This window comes from Gallus gallus, chromosome 10 (assembly GCF_016699485.2).
Source record: "Gallus gallus isolate bGalGal1 chromosome 10, bGalGal1.mat.broiler.GRCg7b, whole genome shotgun sequence".
Taxonomy (NCBI): domain Eukaryota; kingdom Metazoa; phylum Chordata; class Aves; order Galliformes; family Phasianidae; genus Gallus; species Gallus gallus.
The window spans coordinates 9,439,992-9,460,399 of NC_052541.1; the positions used below are offsets into that span (position 1 = coordinate 9,439,992).

Sequence of the window (20,408 nt, forward strand, 5' to 3'; positions counted from 1 at the left end):
GGAGGTCAAGTGACTTCAAGGGTCTTACGAAGCCTCCAGATGATCCTGGGCTCTGGAAGATAATGTGTGATTCTCATTAGGGGAATGCCAGCAGTGCTAAAGCTCACCAAAGAAATCTCATTTCCTTTGCCACAGTAATGGATGCTGCAGCTTAATACAGATTGAAGACCCTAATTTTAATGGGGGTGTTGTCAGTGTGCTGAAGCACTGCACGGACTTGGCAGAGTTCCGGTACTAACACTGCTTGATGTATGGAAATGAAAATTTGATGAAGGCATCCTTTGCGGTCTCTCTCACTTTAATTTCTTTAATCAAAGTTTTAATCAAGTTATCATGTGGCTACACTGTGACTGTAATTGTATATGTAGATTTATGTGCAACATATTAAAAATCTTGCAACAAAAGCAACAATTTAAAATCTTACTTTTCATGCAGGAATAGTCCTCCCGCTTTCTGCTATTAAGAAATTGGATGTAATTGCTTGTCAGTAGGTAGTTGCTTGGGAAACACATGAATCTAGGGAACAAAAGAGGAAAAAAAATACAGCTTGAGTTAAGCACAGAAAACCTGTAAGTTGAGCAGAACTCAGAATTGAAAATGTTATGAACTTTCTAGTAAGCATGCTAATTGCTTACAGTGGGTATGCTGAAGCTTTAATTTCACTGTGTGATAAAAGAACAATATATTGTATTTATATTTCTTTTTTTTTAATAGGAATTCTTTCTCATAAGGTCGTAATATTTATATATGACTGTAAAAATACCATGCTTCTCTTTCTCTCGTGTTGAAAACAATTGTACTCATATGTACGTGAAAACTTGATTTTTAATTATCTGATGAAGCTAAATATTACCTTCCAAGAATGGAATGCTTTGATCCATAATCATTTTTCTTTCCACTTATCTCATTCCACACAATGCAAAAGAGTTTTGGTATATATCAAACTGTGGACAACACTTCCTTTAGAGATTAATGTATGGTCTTAAATATTTTTATAAACATTTATTCATAAATATACATAAATCCCAGAAGCTATGCTAAGGTACATGCATGATGTGGAGGTTATCTGAGACAGCCAGCATGGCTTCACCAAGGGCAGACTGTGCCTGACCAATCTGATGGCTTTCAATGGTGGAGTGACAGCTTTGGTGAATAAAAAAAGGGCAACTGATGTTATCTACCTGAATTTGTACAAGGCCTTTGACATGGTCCCCTATAGCACCCTGATCTCCAAATTGGAGAAATATGGACTTAAAGGCTAGATTATTTTGTAGATAAAAAAATTGGTTGAAAGGTCACAGCTAGAGGGGTGTGGTCAACAACTCTATTTGCAGATGGTGGCTGTTCACGAGTGGTATCTCCCAGGTGTCTGTCTTGGGACCTGTGCTCTTCAGCATCTTATCAATGACATCAACTATGGGATCAAGTGCACGCTCCACTAGTGTGATGACACCAAGCTGAGTGCTTCAGTTGATACAATAGAAGGAATGGATGGCTGGCAGAGGGACCTGGGCAGGCTTGAAAAGTGGGCCCACATTAACCTAATGAGGTTCAGCAAGGTTCTCGGTATTATTTGCTCTGTGATAATCAACAGGACTTGTTGTGCTAGTTGCTATGGGAAGAAATAGGAAAAAACATAGGTCTTTGTTTCCCCAAGACAGGCATCCTCTATGCAAATCATCACCTTTTTTCAGTGCTGTGACTGATGCTCAGAAGCATCAGTGGGATATTGGAAAGAACACAGCAGACTCAGCATAGGTATGTCCTCCTATTGTGAGTGAAAATGTTCAGCCACTTTTTCTTTATCAGGTGGCACATCTGGAGATGTTTCTTCAGTTTTCCATGCTGTCTTTTTGTATTTAACAAAGTTACGACTGGGTAGCTCCATGCAACAGTACTTAAGCTTTTCAGGTTTGAATTCAGGATTGAATTTCAAACCTCTCCTTTGAATTGCTTTCTCCTCATAATATTTAATTGCTTTTCTCCAAACTTTTATTTCTTTTCTGAAATATTGCTAGACAACATGTTCGTGGCTACTATGTCAAAATCTTCAAACTTTTAACTAAGTCAAAGGGAGAATCCCTGCTAGTTCCTTGCTTCTGTTGCTTTGGAAGCTATGTGACTAATATCACAGATATTAGAAATCACAAAGACTGATTTCTTGTTTTTTTTTTTTTTTTTTTCCTTGTTTGTTTGTTTTAAAGCAGAAACCATATCCTTGAGATTGCAGTTTGTATTGGAAACTGGAAAGTTAAAAGGAGTTTAATCTATGCTGATTTGTTTGTAGGCAGACTGACTTTTTTTCAGGTCCCTTATAGTGTGGAATTTCTCATTACACAAGGGTAAAAAAGCCTTGAACAAAAGTAGTTTAGACTGTCTTTTTTGAGCAACAGTTCCTTAATCTCTTTTTGAGTTTTCGGGTCATGTTTTAGTCAGCAAAACAAATACGCTGCTCAATGTTGTAGGTAATGATAACACCAGGATAAACACAGGAAATGCTTTTATTAATATGATCTAAGTATTTAATTGCCTTCCTTGTAGTTTAATCTTATCTTTACACATTGAAGCAGTGCATATTGTACACTTCTGATTCTCAAAGGACAGCTTTTCATATAGTATTGTAGAATAAGACGTTTTCACCACAAACCTGACAGACCTGTAAAGTTGCTTGTCAGCCGAAGGGCGAGAAAGTTTGTTGTAATTATGGAGAAGATGTACAAAAGATCATAGTTTGCAAAAGACAATTCTGAATGCCTTTATAATTAAAGAAAAGGGATGAAGTTAGGATGTGCCATGAATGCTGGGTTCCTAAGAGAAATGAAGTGTCAAAATCTAATAAGTCTCAAAGCAGAGAGCTTGATCTCCAGATTATACATTTACAAACAGCTTAAAATTAAAGAAACAAAGCTTTAAATTCTGACTGATGAAAAGACTGCTATTAAAAAGAGGTCCCAGAACAAGACAAAACAGAATAAGTGGGCATAAATTATCACTCTGCCAATAGCTGCTGTACAGCTTGCCTAGAGGTGTGCTATTATTTAGGCTGCTAAAGACAAGAAGTCAGGCTAAGTTGTTAAACTCCTGTATAAACTCTCTCAAAAGACTGTTCTGTTTCAATCTGCATGCAAAATGGCAATTAGTAGGTAATGTGAATACAACTTCATGCATAAGCCTCAAATTAGAATACCATTATGCAGTTATACAAAAATATTAATACATACATCTATAAATAATTAAATAAAAATTCTAACCCTTCTCTAAAATTAGAAATACCGTATAAACACTAATTTCAAATTTCTTTCAAAACATAATACCTTTCCCAATTTTCTAAAGGCAATTCAAAGAGCTATTTTAGAAATACTGTACTAGTCAGCTAAGAAAGATATCCTTTAATAAATTTTGAATTGTGTATTTCTTAGCCTCCTCATCCATAATTTTCTTGCAGAAGTATAGTTGTATCACATTAGTTCTAGCTAAAACCTGCTGCAGGCCAATATCCTAAATTGAGACCACTGACATAATATATTTTGACCTTGTGTAACACATTCATTTGATGTAACAAGCTTATGTTGTCTTAGTACTGACATGTGTAAGAGAACTTTCTGTGTTTTCTGATATATGCCACTAAATTACACAAGGAATCTTGTTTTATCCTTTTGCTATTTTCAACAAGTCACTGAAAACTGGGATCTTCTTTTCCATCATGAATTTTCTGGATAGTGAATATTGCTGTTTTATTGTAGCTGTTGAAACTAGCAGTGGATTTACTCGTATATCCTTGAGAGACCAATGGTTTATCAGTGTATATTGAATAATTTTTAAAATACTGTTCTACACTAAATTTTACCAGTAGATCTGCAATTGGGCTTCCATCAACTTTTGTAAAAGCTAATTAAATGAATGAACTTAATTTTAGTACCATTTATCTATGTAACCACTTTAAATTTTTCAAGGGCAGGAATCCTGTTTCTTCTGTTTCAGGTTTGGATGAGCGTGTCACTCTTGCTGTGGAATCACTTCTACTTTATAGCAGTTGAAACTGGGCTTTAGGATAGAATAATTTATTTGGTAACAGTGTAAAACAATAAGCATGTGCTCCAGTCCATCTTGCGCAGATTTATATATGATGAGGGTGAGCACTTGGGAAAGGTGAAGACAGTATTAGTATTATTATGTGTATTTTTCTATATGCCTTGTGTTTGGTTTTTGAACTTGAAGAGTCTAGTGGGAAATCTAAGAACTCTTATCAATTACTCTAATAATAAATTCATCAAGACACAGCTCTTGTAATACTTTGTTCTTGGTTTTGATTCAATTATTTTGACATTTCTGAAATGAGCCTAGAAATGTCTCTCCACTGGGGGATACAAAGGCAAAAAGAGCAACATAATAAAGAAGTCATGAAGAAAGCTTTGTGAAAAGCCAAGATTCAAGAAACAGACAGGTGGAACATTTCTCATTTCCTGCTGTCCTATCTCAATATACTTCAACAAGTGAACCGTATTTTACCATCAACATCTTCCATACAACTATAGCAGTGTTTGCTCTGATCAGTGATCCTTTGCCTTTTACTGAGCTGAGCATAAAGGATTTTGAAAAATGGAGTGAGGGAAAGAAAAGCTAAGGATTTCTTCAGGGACCAATCATCTTAAAATACTGCAGCTCACAGTTAGCTGGATTACTGGAAAGGTCTGTCTGCTTTTAACTGCTTTTTATGTCATTTGATGGAATGTAAAGCAATGTCGTAAGAATGAAATAGGGATAATAAAAATGTTAAGAGAAGATGTGAATGTTTTTTCCTTCTGAATTTGAGACTGAAAACCTTTGTATGCTTTCACATTATTAATACAATTTAATTGTATTAATTCAATTGTTAGGTATCAATTTCTTGCTTTCTGTCTCCTAGTTTACACCAAAGTCTTGGTTCGAAACCATGAATTTCTTAATTTAACAGGGAAATGACATATAGGAATCACTCTGCACAACAAAATCAATTTCTGTACTTGTTCAGTCTCAATAAGGAACTGTAAATCTTGGCTGATGATCTGTGTGACTGTGGGTGCATAGATTACATCTGATTTTTTTGGGGCACGGCCCGTTACAACTCAGCTTACTGGATGAAATTTCTGTTCTATGTGATCTGTATGGCCCACCATTAGATAGCTTCATGATAACAGGTTGTGATAGCACTTAATCTCAGATTGCTTTACTGGGAATTGAAATTTCCTTGTGTGCTTTTGATGTTAATGTGATTTTTTTAATTATTTGTCCTGTGTTTTCAATTGTCTTATGTTCACTTTGTTAGTTCTGACAGATAGGCCTTGCCTGTTTTGGGCAAGGCTACTGTTGCTGCCTTTCCTACACAAGTCATTTTGATGTGAGATGTAAAACTGAAAAACACATATAGGCAGTACAACATTCAGGGTTTCTGACATCTTGCAGCTTGGTCTGTACTCTTCTTCCTCCTTGTATAGACTAGTGCAACTATAGAAGCCTTGGAGCTGTCCAATTTTTGGCTCAAATGTCTTCTATTGTTCCTGGGTAGATGTTGGTCTGCTCTGAGCATCCCTTGCAGACCTGTCATCCACCGAGGTGCAAGAGCAAAGCTGTTAGTCTTGTGGTAAAGAGAGCTAACCTTGTGGTTAACCTGTGCTGTATGTGCATGGCAGCTCTGTCATGTCTTAGATTCACTGGTTTCACTGAACATATGCTGCATAGTGCATGAGCATGAATTTATGTCTGAAGCATCTTGATTTTTTTCTTTTAATTCAATTTTTTTTTCGTTCTGATATGCTCTGAATTTTAGCATCTTGTATTATGTAGTGACTTGCTGGATCCTGTAATGTAGTAACCCATATGGGAGAAAAGAACACTCTCCTCAGGTTTGCAGGTTTGCTGTTATACTTAGCTTAGTATATCTAATAGAATCATTTTAAGCCTGTAGATAAATGATTTTATTGATTTTATTTTTTTGTCAGCAGACTCTCAGTTTTAGTCTGTCAAATGAAATAAGAATATATTGGAAAAAAGGCCTTAAGATTTACCCTTCCATCAGTGTCACTGCACATCTATAGGTAAGTTGGACAAGAAATATGCTTTTAAAAATAACAACCTTAATTGAAAAGACGATACAGTCAGGAGTCTCTAGCGTAGTAAAAATCACAAAACTAAGGACAAATCTATGTCCCTAGTGAAGAATGGTTCCAATCACAAACCTATTAAGTATTAAGTGCAGCTCAGTATCATTTGGATATGCTGTCAGGCTGGTTGTAGGGTGGTGTGGTTTTTTTCTTTTTTTTTTCTTTTTTTTTTCTTTTTTTTTTTTTTGTTAACAGTTCAAGCACTGAGCTCTCAAGGAGATAAAATTCTCTTTTCTATGCACGTCATCTCCACATCAGGTTAAGGTCACTTGAAAGACAGCACCAGGGGACATTGCATTATGGCTCTGTGTACAGAGAGCTGACCTATTGATAAGCAGGGGATTTTGGCTTATAGACGAGCCATTCTGTGGTGGTGCAAATATTTACTCAGAAGTGGAATTCAAAACAGTACATGAAGACTGAGCTTTTATTTCTTTTGGGACTTTCTTCTTTTCTTTTCTTCTTTTGGAAAAATCCACTATAAGCTTTTCTTCCATGGAGCATATAGATGTTGCACTGGATAAATCAGATCTGAGTGTACTTCCAACAACTGGAAAAATGTTTCTTCTGGATGCCAGTTGAAATTGTTATAATGATAAAGAGAAATGGTTAGTTTTGTAACAAGCCTACAGATCATCTGTAGTATTCTACGAGATGTGCTTTGCTATCCAAAGCGTATAATGTATGAAGATAACAGAAATCACTAATGGTGTGGTGTATACCAATGAGTTGATTTGTAGATGGTCAAAATTTGCATTTTCTGCTCCGTGTAAAGTGTAGGTACCCAACGGCCTCGTAGCTCATACTGATGATACTTCATTATAGTCATGTTCTGCAGTATTGCATCTGTTATTGCGACCATAGAATCATACAATATTCTGAGCTGGAAAAGACCCACAAGGATTTTGTCCAACTCCTGGCTCCATGTAAGATCATCCACTGTTCAAATCATAATTCTAAGGGCGTTGTCTGAGTTCCCTTGAAATCCAGAAGCTTGATGCCGTGACTGCTGCCCTGGGCAGCCTGCTCCATGTCCACCATTGTCTGGTGATGAACCTTTTCCTCACACCCATGTGACCCTCTTCCGATGCATCTCCTTGGGTCCTGTCACCAGAGAAAGCAGATCAGTGCCTGCCCGTCCACTCTCATGACTGTCACATGATTCTTGACTTTGAATGTAGTTATATATTAGAGACTTGGACAGTTTCTAAGGCAGTAGTTCAATTCTGTATCATCTTGCTATTCTTACTAATTTGATAAAATATATATTTTTTGAAAGGAATTATGGATGCATTTTCACATGTTGAAGATAATAGATTTTAATTCTCTTGAGCTGCATACTTTCTCCAAATGAAAAGCTGAGGTAGCAGTTTCCTAAAAAACTGTAGTAGTTCTAGACCTATTTGTATGGTCATTTCTTTTCTTCAAGAATAAGTAGAACTCCTTTTTTTCAAGTAGAATGCACTGGAAATAAATTACTCATTTTTGTCGAGTCTTGTGTGACATTTCTCAAGATCAATCTATTGGGTCAGTCTGAATTTCACAGATAATGTCTGACCCTTCGACATATAAGACTTATACTGCGAAAGTGGTGACATTTCATATCCCTCCAATTTCCTCTATCACATTTTTCTTCCTGTTTACACGTGGAAATATTAGTATATTATAGAACTGGAAAGATAAAATTAACCTCCTGACAGAAATACAATTATTTTATGCAGTGTGTTTGTGTGTGTGGTACTGGGGGATGGGGCTGTTGTATCCTTTTTCTCACTGTCTTTCTTCTCACAGTGATTTGATGAGTAGTCTGTAACTGTTTCAATGCTGAATCTTGTTGTAAATGTGCTCATAAGAAGTCAGAAACTTTGTAGATTATTTCTGTCCCTGGATGTTTGGCTTAATGACTTGCTTCCAGTGAGCCATTGCTTGTGCCTCTGGAATTCCCACAGAGGAAAGCAAGTATTACATTTTAAGCACTAAACTTTTTTTTTCTTTTTTTTTTTGTTTGTTTGTTTTAACCTGCAATCCTAATGGCAATTCTCGAACTTTGCTTTCATTAGGAGTAGAAACATAGGTTAAAATAGGAAAAGATTTTAATACAACTGAAGATCATTAATCAGCACTAAGAAGTGGCTGGAACTGAAGCAGAGGTAAAACATTGTCAGAACTGAAGCCTGTTCTCTTTGCAGGGAGAATAAGATTTTAAGGAGAAATTTTCTGTAAAGATATGACTTGAAACTCAGTCCAGTTCAGGGGCTGCTTTGCAGAACACAAACGTAAGGTTGAGTCCTGAAACTAATCAATAAGGAGAAATTGATAAATAGGCTGAAAAACAGATAGTCCATATGTATCTTGGACTTGGTCTCACTTTCTCGCTGCCCCAGACCTATCTCTGGAAAAGGAAGCAGAAGGACTGTGCCACATTAATTGAATTAGGAGCAACAATCTTCTCCAGGATGTTTCCTAGGAGGGGACTGGATCTTGCTCTGGTGTCATGTCTTTAACATGTACTAAACCTGGCGGGGTGCTAGGAGGCATTAAACCTGCTGTGTGGGGGGATTGCTTCACTGAAGGAATTGTCAGGAGTTGACCTGTGTGAAGAGCAGGACTGTGATTTATGAATGAACCTGGTTGTTTGAGTATCCTCTGTGCTTTTATTGGTGAATATATGCAGATTTACTGGAGCAATGACTTTGATATCTAGTTTGTTACCTTTTCTTTCTCACTGGGAATTTCTCCCATTGTTTTCAATCAACTTGTTAGTATTGTAGTAACACAGTTCTGTGTGAAATTTTTCAGTTTTTGTTTGTTTCTTCTTATGCTCCTGAACCTTAACTACTTTATCAAGATGATGTTTTATTGACCCTATACAAAAATTTGGATCATCTTATGCTTCTTGAAGACTCATGTACTGTAGCAGATCTGCAGTGGGTAATGGTTGAGCTTGTTATCATGATGACGTTACAAAGATAATCCCTGTTTCTTTGTTTCTTTAAATGAAGATAAAAACAGTTCTTGCTTTACAGTGGTGTTATGTCATGAAAAAAAAGGCTAGATATTGTAAGCAAGACATGGAGATCTGTCATGTTACTTTGTTTTGTTTGAGTCTTGAGGATGGCCTAGATGAAGCAGAGATAAGCAGTTTTGATGTCTGCTGTTAGATTCTGTCCTGTGAGAATACATTTTGCTAGCAAACACACTCTTATCTGTCATACAACGTACACTGAACAGAGGACTGGCAATTTTCCTGTGTATGTCGCTTCAGGTTCTCCAAGTTCTTTGCAGATGATGAGTGATCTATTTTGCAGATGATGAGCTCTGCAAAATAGAAGTGAAAGGTACTGTTAGTCATATGCCATCTGGGGAAATGGGGTCCTGGGGCAACTGATGTTGCAACTGTGAGTTCCAGCTAAAGCAGCCTGGCTGGAGTTGCGTGTGCTGACTTTTACTTTATGGACACCTCATTTTTTTGTTGTTGTTCAAGGAAAGTGGCTTTTTATTCATTTCAACTTATTTGATGATAGTTGCGGGGGTATTAATAAACAACACAAAAATTAAAAGCTAATTAAAAGGAAGCAAACCACATGAGTTTCCTTTCAGGAACACTTTGGGGATGAAATATGTTTGAAGCATCTCAGGGGTGTACGGAAAAAACAAAACATCCTTTAAAATCCAGTTCCAGAGTAACTTTTTTAATTTCTATTTTTTAAAGTTTTTTATAAACCAGCATTATTCCTACAAACTCTCTTCTCCAGGTAATATGATGCAATCTGTGTCTCCAGAGACATTTAAATGTTCCTATTCAAGCCTTCACTGGTGGGGAGGCAATACCAGGGAATGAGCTTTGCTGAAGGCTAGACTTAGTGGCTCAGTGAATAGAGCTCAAGTGAAAGGAAAGGAGATTCATCCTGTATGCCCAGTAGACTGAGACCAAACTGACACATTGGTATGTCTTAATATTGGCTCAAGGGTCTTTTCTGATTCTTTCTTTCTTTCTTTGTTCCTATATTAAGTATTGGAAAAGTAACTGAACAAAAGCAGATCTGTCTGAATACGTTATGGAAGAGATGCACTGTTTAGAAAAGGGCTTTGTTCATGCTCTTTCTTGTTGTCCAAAGTCTGAGATATCTGGGAAATCTGCAGTTAGTGAACTCTGCTCACACCTTAAGTGCTAATTTTAGTATGCACATCGTGTTTGAAAAATGTCAGCAGAAAAGACTGAATAATACTTGTTGCGTATTCATCTGAAGTACATAATTGCTCCAGCTGACATGTATGAATGCACTTTCATTATCGTGTCAAGAGGACACTTTGTGCTTGCAAATGAACAATGTTTGGGGTTGGCAATAAAATGGGAAGCACTTGCTTAAATAAAGTTTATTACAGCTTTTTAGAAAAATGTAATTATGAAGTGTTCATACTAGATGAGAACAGTGTTTCTGAAGTGTTAACTTTAATACAAAAATAGAGTTATGGTTTAAAGGGGAAGACTGCATGGTGTTCAGGTTTTACTAAAGTGAGCACAATACAAATATGAAATAATGCAATTATTTACCTGTCCACACAGTCCTCAGTGGGTATGTGAGCAGGTCCCACAGTCTGTCCAAGGACTGACAACAGCCTATACTTTCCTAAATCAGTCCACTTGTTTAGTGACCACAGGTAGAAAATGAGTGCTCACGGTTGTTTGTTCAAAGCTCTTTCTGAAATTCAGACATTCAGGGGTTCTAGTTGACCTCTGCCCCGTTGTTTCACTCTCTGCAGATATTACTCATTTCAAGAAAATAATTAGATTTTTTGTTTTGTCTAAACATAGGTATACAACTTGCATGGGGTAAACACTTTCAAGCCTGCCAAAATTCCTCTAAGCTCCAAGACATCAAAGCTGGTATTCAAATTTATGAGCTGCTGGCTACCAGTGTTGTGCCTAGTCTATTTATTATAACAGAACACATGAGTTAGGTTATGATTCTGACTCATGTGTTGCTCTTGGTTTAAATCAAGGACTGGTGAATTATGGGTTACAGTCTCTGGAGAAGCACTGCATGAGTCTCCTGTGTAATCTGTTAATGTCACCTCCTCTGTAGAGTTAAGCAGCATAGGGAAATGTAGGATGGAAAGCACCAGCTGGTAGAGCAAGAAGGAGAGCTGCTGGAGAGCGTAGACTCAGCTGGTGGTGGACAGAGCAGTCAGGACCAGCTGGCAGCAGTGTGGATCCACCCATCTGGGGGCTGGAGACTGAGTTCAGCAAGAATAGCCAAGATGTGTATTGATTCATCACCTCCATGAGACAACCTCAGCCAGCAAGGCTGTGATGCAGCCTCTGGCATCAAATGAAACCTGAAGCCCTAAGGGAACACAGATGGCAGCATTATGTTTCAGTGTGATAAATTTCCTACTGTAGGTACCTTTTTGCACTACCTCATGCTAGAAAGAATGAGTTTGATTCATACCACAGTCAGCAGTTAACAGAAACTTCTTTCACAAGTGATATAAAGAAAAGGTACTACTCTTAAAAGAATGCTCTCCAAATAGGAGAGTTTCATAATTCAATATTTTCCTCTGTTCTTTAAGAGTTTTTCAGAAATTTCAGCCATACTGCTGTGCTTAAAAGACCAGTGATTGCCTCAGCAGTGAGGCAGGTTTTGCACAGGGGAAATAATTCAAGTACTGCAAAAGCTCTGTTGTCCAGTTTAGAGAGTTCATATGTATTACCCTATCAGTCCTGTAATTTTTGTCTGCATTTAAAAAATACAGTAATTTTTCTCCATAGGTTTGTTAATACTTGTTCTTTGTGTGGAAATAAGAAAAATAAGATAAAGCCATTTTAAAAGTTTTTGCTATTCTTTGGGACAGGAGCTTCTCAATTAAATCTTGTCTGCTCTGCAACTACACTCCACAACTACGTTTATTTTTCTTCTAAGTTTTTAAATAATCTCTTGGTAATTTAGAAATGCTCCTGTAAGCCTCTTCCAGCAGTGCAGACTTGTAGTATGAGCGCTGCCTTTAAGTGAGGCTTCTCTTAAAAGAGCATTTCTGGTTGATGCCCACAGAATCACCTATCTTCCAAAGGCCTTGTAGGATTTAATGAATTCTAGCTCTGTGGGATTGCCTTCTCATTTCTGGGCTGTTAACCAGAATTCTCCTTTTACTGTGCTATTTTTTTTTTTTTTTTGAGTGATTTGACTAGACTATACCTGTTAGAGAGCCCTGAGTTAAATCTTGAGGTAAAGGCTCCAAATGATAAAAAACACAAACCAAAAAAACAAAACAAAACAAACAAACAAAAAACAAAAATAAAAACCCAAACAAACCACCACCACCACCAACAAACCACTCATCTCATTCTTGGCTAATGTATGTTAATGTCTAATTATCTTCCTGTGGAAATTTTGCTTCTTATTTTTAACTTCAACTCTGATTACTCCATTTTCCTTCCACATGGCTTATTTTTGCTCATGTGTGTAACTTTAGAAGGCATTACTACAGACGCAGGAATTCAGCAACTCTGTTTTAATTTCTATAATATTCACTTTTTAAGATTATGACAGCAAATTATACTGTTTCTTTAGCACCAGACAAATATAAGACTTGGTGGTAGGTGACAGCTTAAACCTTCGTGGAAAACTCACAGCATCTAGGTGCTGCCATTTTTCATTTCTTTATGGTCTAAGGGTGGAAAAAAGCTCTGTTTCTATGAAAAGAATATTGCACCATGTGTGTCTTTACAAGAAGACATAAAAGAACATGAATGTTTTGCCCACACAAAACATGGTTCTGCCACTGACAGAAAAGATTCAGAGCTTCTCTATTGGAAATAGAATATTCATAGAGAAAGAATGGCTGCAAAACTAGCATATAAACTTAGTGACTGTGTACTTAATTATTTCATTATTTGCCCCTAATATGCACTCTGCATTTGTGAGAAGAGCAAGAGATCCATGGATATGTTCTTTTACTTCCTGCTAATGAAGAGAGATTACAATTCTGTATAGTTTAGTTAGTTTTCTGCACATAAAATCTTATGGAAAATGAGAGGCATCACATACAATTCTGCACTGGTAGGAAAGGGAAAAGGGAATTACAGTATTTTGCTTTGGGGCAGAAGAAACTGGAATCACTAAAAACATTAAGTAATCTGTTTATTTCACATGCAGGAATGCGGTGGGGAGCATAACTGGATTACAGCTAGTATGCTCTGTGGTTTTAATTATGAATTGGTAAGGGGATTGTAGAAGAGTTGTTCAAATCTTTATTTTTAAGTGATATTTTAGATGGTTTGAATAAGTTCTGTCACAATAAAAATAACATGTCAGTCACAGCTCAGCTTTTAGCAAAGTCAAATAACCTTGTTTTAAATGCAAATTCAGCACTTTCCTGTGGTTAATTGTACCACTAGGTAATGTGTTAGCTGCACTTAAGGAGTGGGTGAAAATTCTAACGAGAGGGTGATGAAAATAGGTTGTGTCCCTACAAGTCTGTACTGAGAAAGGAGCCAGGTAATTGCTGTAGTTTCTTCTTAATTCTGTCCTGCATCTGGATTCTAGGAGGAATGAGAATGAGAAGACCATCAGTTCCAGTCACTGAATCCCTGAGTAGCCTGTGCCCAGTAGTGATGCAGAGTTCATGCAATGGAGTGTATTGTACTTCTGAGATAGGCTTGAGATGTGGAATATTTCTCTTCTCTTTTTGGAGGAGGGAGACAGCGAGAAGGGGCATCACTGAAGAGATCTTATTTGACTGAAAAGTGAAGAAATGGAAAATGTCAGATTTCTGTTCCATCAAGTATATGAAAACATTTTGTTTTCAGTTTGGCTTTTCACCACCAAACTCCCACAGGAAGTTAATGATTTTAAAAGTATAGAATCTTCTGATGCTGATAAACTCTGAACTGACCAAGCAAACTGATGAAATACTTTAATTCCATATATCAGTTTTAACGTTCTGGTCAGAAGTTTAATAGTTTATCTGCAACCTCAGTTAACCTTGAATTTCATTCCAATATTGTGCCACTGGAAGATGTCAGCAGGGATGAAACATAGTGATAGCGATAAGTGAAAATTGAGTTATGGAATGTGGGCAGAGAAGAGGAACAATGAGTAATACACAGTGGTTACTGAGAAGTTCAGAAAAGCTAAGTAAGCTAGGTAAGAGGAATTAATGTGCTTCAGTAATTGAACTACAAAGAGAGAAAGAGGAGAGAAATGTTTTAAGAGAAACATCAGAGAGGTAGGAAGACAAGAATGAAATCATACAGAAAAAAATGAAAGGTGAATCTGAATGTTCCTTTGTGAGCATTTGCATCTTGTTGTAAGTTTTAAAGGAAGACTGTTACTGAGATGGAACGTTAGAATCCATGGTAATTATCGAAAAACTATGAAGACTGTACTGTAAGGCAATTTTCTGTTTTAAGATAGACAGCATTTTGTATATAAGGGGAGTATGGCAAATTCTCACTCTCTGATTTGGATTTTTAGGCTAAAATATGTTTTTATTGCCAAACACTGAATAATCCGAGAAAATCAATTTTGTAAAACTTTATCAGAGATGTTGAACTTCTGCCTCAATGCACATTACATTTGGTAAGAAATCTGCATGGTTTTCTCAAGGTTATCTTTAAATCCAAATGATCCAGGAATGTTCTTTGTTAATGGGAAGGAAAACACTAACAGCAGAAAGCCCATATTTCAAGTAACTCCACTTCATCTGAAATCAAAAGAATTGCAAGCTGTGGAAAAGTTCAGAAAAGCCCATTTAATTTTCACCAGCCATGAATGTAAATTTGGTTATGTGGAATAATGCTGTGAATCAGCAAATCAAAGGGGTCTTAATTTTGATATATATATATGTGTATGTATGTGTATATATATATATATATATATATATATATAAATATAAAATTTATATGCAGAAAATATACCCCCTGACTTCTAAACTCCTTATTTTCTTAACATTGCTTCATGTGAAAATTTCTGTGGCATTTTAGTTGTTCAGCTGTTCTCTGCTGATGCAGGTTAGGGTGGTCATTTCAATTTGGTATATTCTTTTTATTTCTGATTAGCTTTGATGTAGTCACTCTATGAACAACTCTCATCAAGTGACTTGAGACTAAGTTGCATTTAGCTTCAACAAATCTATATCTCAGATAATATTCATTCATTCATTTAAATTATGCTGTTCACCTGAATGTGGTACTCATTTGCAAAATGCTGAAGTATATTTTCATTCTTAAGTAAAAGGCTGCTCAATTCATTCATGCTCGAATAAAAATAGCAAAGGTGATGTAGACATGGGTATATACACATGTACACCCCTGGAGACTCTGGGGTTAGAGTGTAGTCAAAGTCAGTTTTTTCCCCCCTCTATTTTTTCAATCTCCCCTCAAATTTATCACCAGGAATGAGGCCTCTGTCACTTCATATGTCTTTGGTCTGATGTTTTGCAATGCATAGGAAGTCTTTTCCATCTTTTTCATCTGAAAAGAGTTTAATTTCTGTTATCCCTTCAGCAGTCAACAGTATTTCCTTGCTGTGTAGTCATAGCCAGTCCCTCATTTGTAATGATACTGTAATAAAGTACAAAAAACAGCTGGGTCAACTTGGTATAGTTGGGATGTTTTATTGATACTACTGCACAAACTAATGAACTGGGGAACTGGCATTGTTCCCTCTTTTCAGTACTAGGAATATTTTGTCCCATGTTGCATGTATTGGATTGAAGAGAATTTTGAAGTTCTAACTGTACAGTGATGTGTATGTGTACTAAGGCTGTCGTGTATGAGACTGATTTACTCTCACTGAATGAATGAACAATTCTGTACTCAAAAGAGGATTTGGTGAGATATATATGGCAAATTTGGAAACAACACCTCCGTAGTGAAGGATACTGAATAACCCAAGCTGACTCTCACTATATTCCTTCATAATGATGTTGGTTGTTACAATGAAATAGTCTATTAAGGGAATAAAAGATTGTCAATAAGTTATTTAAATGTCTGCTGCTGAACCTATATGGTTATAGTTATATGGTACCTTTTAATGGCAAGCAAGATATTTCACCTTAGAATGCAATTGGTTAGGAGAAAACACTTTTCCTTTTGTGTTATATATCAAACTTAGGGTGAAGTACTCTTTTGCCTAATGTACATTTATTCTCATGATAATCTTGTAATTTTTATAAGACTTGCAATCATGGGAGGAATGAGATAGTACAGAGGTTAAATTACCTCTCACCCTAAAATAGGCAGGAGATATTGGACAAATGGCTCGGCATGATGCACATTAGGGATGACTAAGGTGTTGCATAATACAATTCTTGGCTTTTGGCTATGGAAAGAGTTCTAGCCCTATTTCTAGTGGTATAGCTGTCTGGAAAATAATTCAAGGCTTTCTGGAATTATTCAATTCTACTGGCAGTCTTTAAACTTAGACTGTCCAAATTTATATTGTCTGCTGAGGGCCTACAGGAATTCTGAATAACAGCTGAAGTCATTAATACAGTGGCTTTTCAGCTGAAGAATGCATGTTGTTGACTTTTTTATGAAATGTACAGATCACTGGAATTTAAGTACTGTTTTTTTTTTTTGTTTTTTTAATTTATACAAGAATAAGGGATTAAATTCCTTTTAAACAAAGCAGTCAGTCCAAACTTTCTAAAACCCTCACGTACATGATTAAAGACATAAAGAAAAGAAAGCGATGTGTTTTCAGTTATCAATTAGATTTATTTCAATAATTTAATTTTAAGAGAAGGTGGATAAAAAGAGCAGTTTGTTTTAAAAATATTTTGCAGTCTTTCTTGATTGTTGTTTCATGAAAATATTGATTCTTCTTTTTAGAAACAGAAGAAATTGTAATAAGGTAATGAACCATAAGGGTTTGAATGATTGTCTTTAAGTAACCTGTTGAATTCTTATTATGCAATTATTTTTATCTCACAGAAGATTATTTTTCTTTATTTTCACTCAGTCTATATGACCATAACAAGAAATTTCCAACTCAGCAGAATGCAATGGTATTAAAATATGCGACTAGAAATTAAAAGCCTTAAGAGAGGAAAGTATCAACTGTGGTTGTAGTTGAGAATGCAGTGTTTTCTGAGTGCGAAATATCCCTCCAAATTGCCAGTCATGCAGAGTTAAATGTAGAGTTCCACTTCACTTAGTGCTCTTTGATGCATCTATGGAAAAATTAGATGAATCCAGCAGTTTGGGGGCATGTTGGTGCTTTAGTTGGAGAGGGAGGACACAGGGCTCAAAATGGCAAGGAGTTTAGTACCCTGGCAAAATGAATGGATACTGAAACAGTGATTTTGTAATGTCAGAAAAATGTATGTATAAAATATTTTAATTAGTGCTTTTTTTCCTGTGCAGGGAAATGCTGCCTTCTACGATGCCTGTTATAGCAATGAAACTGTATGAATTTCATCCATGATTTCTGACATTTGATCTTCGTATAGGTGAGTAGGCAAATGAGTTACATAAAGAGCAAGTATAACTCAGTTTCTTAATTCATTTATTTATGAGATCATAATTATTAAAGAAAATGGCTGGAGGACAACTTTTGGTAATGCATAAACTGCCATAGTAGAATGATCTTAGATATTAATAATAGCAATGACCTTAACTCAGGCAAGATCAAGAAACGCTTACCATTGACAAGAATAGCTCTTAAGCAGTTGTTAGCATCATCATTCTTGTTCTGACTGTGGTTTCTATCATTATAAAAGCTCCTTCTGTAGAAGGAGTTCTCAGTTTCTGTTACAGAAGTAGATAACATGAGCTGCCAAAGTTCTGCATTATCAAACTAATAATAGATCAATTTCATACACCTCAAAAAGTATCTTTGTATGCAGTTCACCGGCTTTGTCATGGCATCCAAAGATTTTTCTCTTCCAGTTTTTGATAATTTGAGTGGCATTTCTGATTCCTTTTCTGCCACCTGCTGATGCAGCACTAGCAGCACAAGGAAATTACAGGGATCACCTATCGCAGTGCTAATGCCTTCAGAAATAACAACAACAAAAAAAACATTTAAAGTAAAAACTCCTTCACACTAGCTTTAGGTCTGTGGTCCTTTGAATTGTCTGAAATCTGATTGTGTGTAAAATCCAAAGAGCTAGTTTACCTTGAGAAGACAGAAACCCCATTTCCAGAGAAGATCCATGTTTTCAGAATAGTTTTAACCTCTGCAAATCTCTCTCTTGCTCTCTAATTTTTACAAGACGTTCTTTGTGTCTGTCACTTTTCTGCTACATGTAGATTGTGCATGTCAGGGGGCTGACACACAAAAGGCCTCAATCTCTTAAGAAGCTGCCACCAGAGCATCTAATAGACTGTCAGTTTGGATGTTTAAATGAGACATAGCAAGGGAGTGAATAATGCTTTTAACAAAAAGCTGGTGGGCAGACTACAAAAATGCTCAGCTCCACTGACAAAGTAACTGGAAATGTGGTATTTGAAGCAGAAGGTAGGTATAGATGAAAGCATCAGTAACAGGTAAAAAATGATGCTCTCATTGTGGCTGTTAACAAGAAACAGAGAAGACATTTTTGGCTGAAGAGGAAAGCAGGTAAGGAGGAAATGCATTAAGCAAAATTGTCTCCTTTGTAGGACACAGTGTTGCACTGTCTCCCCGTCTGATTGTTGTATATACATATGTCACTCTGAAATTAATGCCTCCTATTTATTTCCATGAAAACTGCAGCAGATATAGCAGATATAAGGAGCACAATAGCACTAAATAATAGGGCAAATTCTCTGTTACAAAACACCCTTTCTCAACCTACTTAACTCTGTTAGCCAATTCGCATAGATAAACTGATTGAGATGCTCTTCATTTTGTGGTGTGATAGCTGTGCATGACCATCCAGACCATGGCTTGTCTTTCATGTCACTGTCACCACTGCTGAGATTTACCACCCACTATCTCACTGTGCTCACTGTTTGGTCTCCATAAACATTCGGCAAGCAGTGTTGAAAGTCAGTGGGTGTCATTTTTTCTGCACAGAAGAATTCAGCTCAGTCCCTTTGCTTCATCCACACTTCCATGTCAGACACCAATTTGTCAGACTGCCACTCTGCTGCCATCTGTTGCACAGCAACAAAGTGTAATGGAATATTGGTAGAAGGTTGACCCTCTGCAGCCATACTACTAGTATTCACTTCTGACCTTGTGTGCTAACAAAGTAAAATAGGGCATGTTACTTTTGGAGTACCCTCATAGTACATACATGTGCATGTCTGAGCCCTGCAAATTAGTGTTCGTATGTCTTGCTGATATTTTATGTCACTACAGATGACAAAATTGTACATATGACAGACAACCATAAAAGAGTGGATTCCTTAGTTATTTAGTTCAGAATAAGGACTGGTGAACTGAAAAATCCTACTTGGTGATGCCTAGTAGCTCTAAGCTATGCCTTCTCACAAAGCTAGAGGCTCATGTGAATTAACTTCATGTTATTTTACTAGTTTTTCTGGGCTTTTCTGTGGTGGGAGGGAAGGAGGTTGAGAGTTATTTCACTACTTTACAGTACAAGCAGTATTAAGTGGATTTTGACTCTAAAAGAACAAGTATGTTCTTAACATTGTGATTGAAGATGTTCTAGGATATATGAAATTATAATAAAGGAAATATTAAGAAAAGTTCTTTACATTTGCCTGAGAAAGGGCATATGAAGCAAACAGTGCTACTGTAAAGGAGTGTGTTCTTACTTTTGTGTCAGTTTTCTGTCTCATTACTGGGAAGTCTTCAAGATAACATGAATTTCAACGTTGAAAAATCCTGTAAGGTAACAATTTTAATTCTATACACACTTCCTCAATATAGCAGCTTTTTTCTGATCCCACCTTGAGTTTGTTCTCTCGTGTAGTAGGGGTACCTGTAACTCAGTGGTCTCAGTGCGTGTATGCCAGGCAGAGGGTATGGATCTTCTTGCAGAAGGTATATATGAATCTCAGATTTACGGGAGAATTAAAGAGGGATGGCATTCTTTATTCAGAATTACTGTTAACATGATCTATGAAAAGGATAAATGCTTCCAGTATTTCTGCCTACTCTGAACTTCTAAACATCCTCTGGTATGATATTAGTATTCAAAGTAAATATACTCAAATTGATAACTTGTTTTTCAACTGTGCACTCTCCCATTCTGTGCTCAGAACTAGAGTCTAAAAAATTCCAGCAGTATTTCAAGGTATTACAGGAAAAATAATCTGCAATTGAAAATATTCATTGAAGTTTGAAGCAGGAAAATAACTTAGTATTT

General features: G+C 36.5%; 1 protein-coding gene across 1 annotated transcript in view; it reads left to right on the forward strand.

Moving 5' to 3' along the window:
- SEMA6D (semaphorin 6D) overlaps window positions 1-20,408 on the forward strand; it is a 604,413-nt gene that overhangs the window by 101,230 nt on the left and 482,775 nt on the right. Inside the window, exon 4 of the mRNA XM_046899132.1 lies at window positions 17,512-17,597. The gene's annotated coding sequence lies outside the window, so the exon portion shown is untranslated. The remainder of the gene's footprint in view (window positions 1-17,511; window positions 17,598-20,408) is intronic.